The sequence below is a fragment of the Diadema antillarum genome, unplaced genomic scaffold (genome assembly GCF_040938485.1).
Source record: "Diadema antillarum isolate AM-2024a unplaced genomic scaffold, OU_Dant_1.0 scf00000038, whole genome shotgun sequence".
NCBI lineage: Eukaryota > Metazoa > Echinodermata > Echinoidea > Diadematoida > Diadematidae > Diadema > Diadema antillarum.
Genome location: NW_027270927.1, coordinates 3,908,961 through 3,914,960, shown reverse-complemented (window position 1 = coordinate 3,914,960; position 6,000 = coordinate 3,908,961).

Below are 6,000 nucleotides of genomic sequence, written 5' to 3'. Positions count from 1 at the left end.
TGCGTACAAGTATTATGGATGCAAAAATGATAACCACCAATACTGAATGTAGATTCTTCTATGAAATTTGCTTCCCTGGAGAATGGCAATCGCTCCAAAATTGAATAGCCCGTTTTTCACCATTTTCATTTTGTGAGCACATAATGTCCTCATCCTCGACAAAAAAAAAGAAGAAAACAAACAATCAGACAGACAAACAAACCCACACACGTTTTTAGCGGATATCATTTGTGTGTGTGTGTGTGTGTGTGTGTGTGTGGCTGCAAGGGCCACTGAGTGGGGTTACGTCTTTAAAAGATAATGTTGAAGAAAGACCCCCCCCCAAAAAAAATACGTAGGAACCAATTAAGAAACACATTAAAAATTGCGTACACCTTACAGATGTTGCTTTTTAAAAGCGGCTGATAAATATTTGTGAACGAATGTCTGTGTTTGAGAAATACGTTTTATAAACTATGATGTGTTTGGCTAATGGTCACATTGTAATTAAGTGCGTTAGATGATGAAGGCCGCATGAACCGTATGGTTAACAGACGATAACCGTACCAACCCACTGGTCCGATATTAGAAGAGAGAGGAGTTGGTAGGGTTGTACCATGGTTGACTTAACAATGACTGGGTTGGAGGGATAGTGCTGCAGCTCTTGTGTGCAATAAACTCGAAAGGTTATCCACACAAAGAATTTCACGCACAAACACACAGACTGACACACGTGCACACATACAATCTGCAAAACAAACGGTGCAAAATGACTATCAATCTTTAACACTCGTTTATCGTTTATCTAGGTCTTTATCATAGTTTTCATTTTGTGGAAACATCAGTATGCCTGCTGCTGATATATATATATATATATATATATATATATATATATATATATATATATATATATATATATTATGTTATCTGGTGGTGATGACAAATGTAGCAGTAATTTCTATTCATTTAGCACTACTCCAGAACTAGTCTCTGTAACTTTAGATACTCATATTCTCAGAAAACAAGCTGAAATACAGAATTCATGCATGCAAAAATAGTACGCGGAATACAGCTCTATATGATATGGGAGGAAATGAATAATGAAATATTTTCTGCCAAGATTAGGTTACTTCTCTTTCTATCTTAAGGCTTAATACACCTGTTTGTTTTTAAATCTCCGCAAAAAACGCGACCATACCAGTCAATGTCAGAAGCTGGTCCGAGGTCAATGCTGGCTGCCCCTTCTTCAGGCAACATCCCGGCCCATGACTGACCTCTCAGCCGATCACGAGCCTGACGCCTCGGTATGAAGCACGATGCTGTCCAATGGATTTGGCGTGACGTCCGCTTCGATAAAGAACCACCATCGTCAAGTCTTCAGGGAGGGTGCCAGGAATCATGTCTCTCTCAGCTTCACGCAGCCTGCCTCTACCTGCTCCCCCCCCCCCTCCGCCTTTCTGATTAACTTCACTCTCCCTTTCTTTTCTCCTTGGTCTCATTTGATCCTTGCTTGTCTCTTTCTCTCATGTTCCTTCCCTCTCTCCGTCATCTTTTCTTTCCTTCTCTCTCTAAACTCTCTGTCAATTTTGGGCTTTCTTTTATTTTCTCTGTTGCTCTCGTCGCTCTCACCTGCTCCCCATCTCCCTTCCTCCTCTGTCTTCTAAAACGAACTGTCTGATAACTACACTGCTCTAATCTCTGGTTGCGGGCGTGGTCGTCCGGGGTTACTATGTTTCGACTGTGGTTGTCTTTTTCTGCTTCTCCTGTTCCACCTTTACCTTCTTCTTCTTCATCCCTTTCTTCTCGTTCTCCTACTCTCCTTTCCTTCTGCTGCTTCTTTGTTCCTTCTTCTTCTTCTTCTTCTTCTGCGCAAGAGACCAATAATCATGTTACGTTCATACGAAGTGATCACACCAGGGAGGTGAGACAATCTCACCTCCCTGATCACACTCAGTGCAGTTACACTACAGCCAATAATGGGATGCGCTCAAGTGTGGTCGTGAGTGATGTACTTGCATGTATGGTGAGCTCGCGAAACGCCTGAAAGAAAGAAAAAAAATAGTACAATTAGAAGTTAACGTTTCGAGATTTAACTTCCATCAGTTTTAACAGAATCGTTCTGCACGTTCTGCTTTGGAAAAAATCCGATATATGTAGATATAAGTGATTCTGTACCTGTAATGCTGTAGACTTTCTCAGATTGGATGTCCCTTGACAGAATTAGCTACTGGCTCACTTTGACATCATAATAATTTTGCGTTATTTCAACCATAACAACAATGAAAACCAATATATAATCGAAAATGACTCGATGGGCGCACGATAAGAGAGTCAAAATATATAGGCGTGGTCAGCAAACATTCGATATGAAAAACTAAACGCAGGTGTCTATCGACATTCTCAAAGCAAGCACAAACAAACACCACCCAGTCGGCGTGGAATGCAATCTACGTACGTCTATTCACCTGTGACCCTACATCCTGGAGAATGAGTTGTTGGAGTGAAGATCCTATACGTGTTGCAGCGCTCAGATTCGTTTCTGTTATGACATTGATAAATTGCTGCAGCATGGGTTTAACACCTGCCACTAAAGGCTGAAACATGGGTGTAGGGTTTTCTTAATTTTTCCAGCCGTATGGAAGCAGAACATAACTCCCTTCCCCCTCCCCCTTTACTTTGGTATAGTATCACCCCTGGCAGCCGGTATTGCCCTGTTCCCAGTTACACATCTGCGTCAGAGGGGAGCACGGAGGCTCAGTACCTCCTTGGATGGACCTTGTCGAGAAAACTTTGTGCCCATCACCATGGTAGCTTAAGACTCGAGCGTATCATCTCTTTTTTCTTTTTCCTTTTCTTTTTAATTTGAGCCAGGAGCAAAATCTACTATCTACTATTATATCACAGTGATTATTGTAGGTGGACTATACTTACTGTACTAACTATAATTATTATGGAAACACGATCTCAACAATGTGTGTTTGTTTCTACTAACGACAGGACGCTGTTTAAGATTATTTACTAATGTTCAACTAGTCGATACTTTTTCGACATGACTTGTGTTGCATATTTCTATCAAACATTATTTGAACTGTAACTTATTGTGGTTTTCGTTGTGCATAGGTATGTGAATACTGTCTTCTTTCTTAGAAATCTTTTTCATCTTTTCTTTTTTGACGTCAATCTGGTCGACCTTTCACCCTCTTCCACGAATCTGACCCCATTTCCCTCAAGTCTGAATATATTTTTCATAAAGTGTGATTGTGTGTGTGTATGTGTGTGTGTGTGTGTGCGTGTGTGTATGTATGTGTGTATGTATGTGTGTGCATGGGTGTACTTTTTTGAGGGATGTCACAGCAAAGTACAGAGTTTGAGTAGTAGTGGCAACTGCACGAACTTGGCAGCAGTTTTTGTGACTTGTTCTTTTGTTCTTTGAATACTCACATCGTACGTGCTTTGGCGGAGGGAATTAAGGATGTAATTTGGTTGCTACAACGGAGGACAGCACTCAGGCACTACACACATTATCATAATACCGTGCTTTGGTATCATTTTAGAAATTACTCAAATTCTGTTCTGTTTGTTTTGGTTTTTTACTTTCATGTCGACGCAGTTGTCGACGAGTATCACTACCAACTGCTCGAACTTGGCAAGTTTTTAAGTGATTAGGTCGCGGAATACTAATTACTAAAATCAAGTGTATACTAATTACATAGTTTGATAAAATGTTTGATGGCGACAGGAAACTGAAACAAATTCTAATTTTGTCCTCTTCAAAGTCTGGATAGGGATTAAGTTTTGATTATTTTTTTTGTTAAGTATGTTGTTTTATCATTTTGTTATGTCTGCAGTCAAAAAAAAAAATCCGTGAGTGTGTGTGTGTGTGTGTGTGTGTGTGTGTGTGTATGGAGGGGGTTGCAGTTGTCATAATAGAGTAATATAACTGAAAATATTTTAGCATAGAATGATATTAGGTCGACATGAGAATAAAGTGTTTTGTAAATTCATTGATTTTTCACTTTGTTTTGGGTGTTTTTGTTTCTGTTCTCGGTTTTGCTTTAAAAACAAACAAACAAACAAACAAATAAACACACACACACACGCACGCACACACACACACACACACACACACAAACACACACACACACACACACAAACACCTCACTTTTCGCGTGGGTAATGTCCTTGCATACAGCCATTCATGGTGGTGATGACGCAGATCAAGCCCAGTCTCGTCAGCAAAGAAGAGTTAGGCGATATCTCAGCCATCCTACGCAAGTTTTTACCCCTTCCAAATTAGGTCGCCTGTTGTAAGCATCACCTCTCCAAATGGCGCGAAAGAGTGCGTATAGCGTTGAGCATCCTCGCCAATAGGCAATTACGAAGTAATGATAATAATAATATGCATGCTATGTAATCAGCGTCTTTCTTCAATGCGTCGATTGCGTAGGCTGCCTCCATAATATCGTGTGATATGAATAGCACGATGAAGACCTACAAAGGGTTTAAAGGAGACCTCCGGATGATATTCAGACTTTTGCATATGAACAACTATAAATTGCTAACACTGGGTGCAGCGTTTCCCAATTTATAGTGACTGGGGTGAGGAATAAGAATGTTTTCAAAATTTATAACAAATCACAATGAACAAGGATGATGACATGACAGCCTCAATAGATGAATACATGAGTAGGGACTCAAGGAAGAAGAACAAAAGAAAGCATGCAAATATTCTACACGGGTGAACTTGTTAAAAGTGGTTTCAGAGTATTGATTTCTCTGCTCAAGGACAACAATAAATTCCATAAATCTACACATGGAGCTGTGACATTTGATTTAAGTACTCCATGATGTGAAATTATGAAAAATCGTCTGGAATGCCCCTTTAACGTAAAACGAGAGCAGCCGGTTCTACATGAAGAACCTCAAGTGGTCCTCTGAGGATTATGCAAGAAATGTTGTATAGAAAACATTTTTGGAATTACATCTGGTGTTGTGTGTAGTGAAAAATGCATTTCTAAGTATTTATGGTGACAAACAAAAAGGAAGATACCAATTTGCTACTATGGAAATGATGAAAACAAAACAGTAAAAAAAAAAATTGAGAGGATGCGAATTGTACACTGCCCAGAAAATATCATGTGACGTGTGAACTCATGTAACATCGTTTTCTTTTTTTTTTATTGTCACCTTGCCAACCAATCAAAGCACTGTGCCAATTCATATTTTTTATTTTATTTTATGATGCTTATTTTTATGTGTATATATAGTTTTGCTGCTGTGTGTTTACTGTCGTATACTGTTATTGATCTCCGCAGATGATCAAGACCAATAAAGTCAGGTAAAGGAAGAATAACAAACATTTGTTTTTTCTCTCTCGCATACACACAAAAATACATACTCATTATGCTATATCCCATATACGCACACAGGCATACACGCACGCACAAACACACACACACAAACACACACACACACACACACACACACACACACACACACACACACACACACACACGTGTATCATAATCACACATGATATACCCATACAAAATTATACCCTGTTTGAGTGTTCATGTGTGTGCTTCAACATGCAAGCAAGTTTGTTCCCAGAGCAAGTAGGCTACCATTCCGTTTACCACTAATTACTATCCTGTTGGAGAATCGCGAGGCATGCAAACGTTTATCATTATCTGCTCATATAGTCAGTTTGCTGGCGAAAAACTTGGCGGTCCCATCGTCAAGTTTGTTTCCCCGCTACCAATCTCCTCTGCTCTTTGATTGGAACTACAATCAAGTCATCAAATCAGCGGGGCTAACTTTCGCAGAGTCTCTCTCTCTTTCCTAATTAAGGAGTAGGCAAGGGATGGGATGCCTGTAATATCTCCACGTTCACAATGCCAAGGCCACGATCGTCTCATCTACGCCGCCGGGGCGATGCGATCCGCCGGTTGCCACGGGCGACTAATGATGTATGTCTTTCCAGGGGAAATGTTGACTTATTGTCTTAAACGTCTTGCGTGA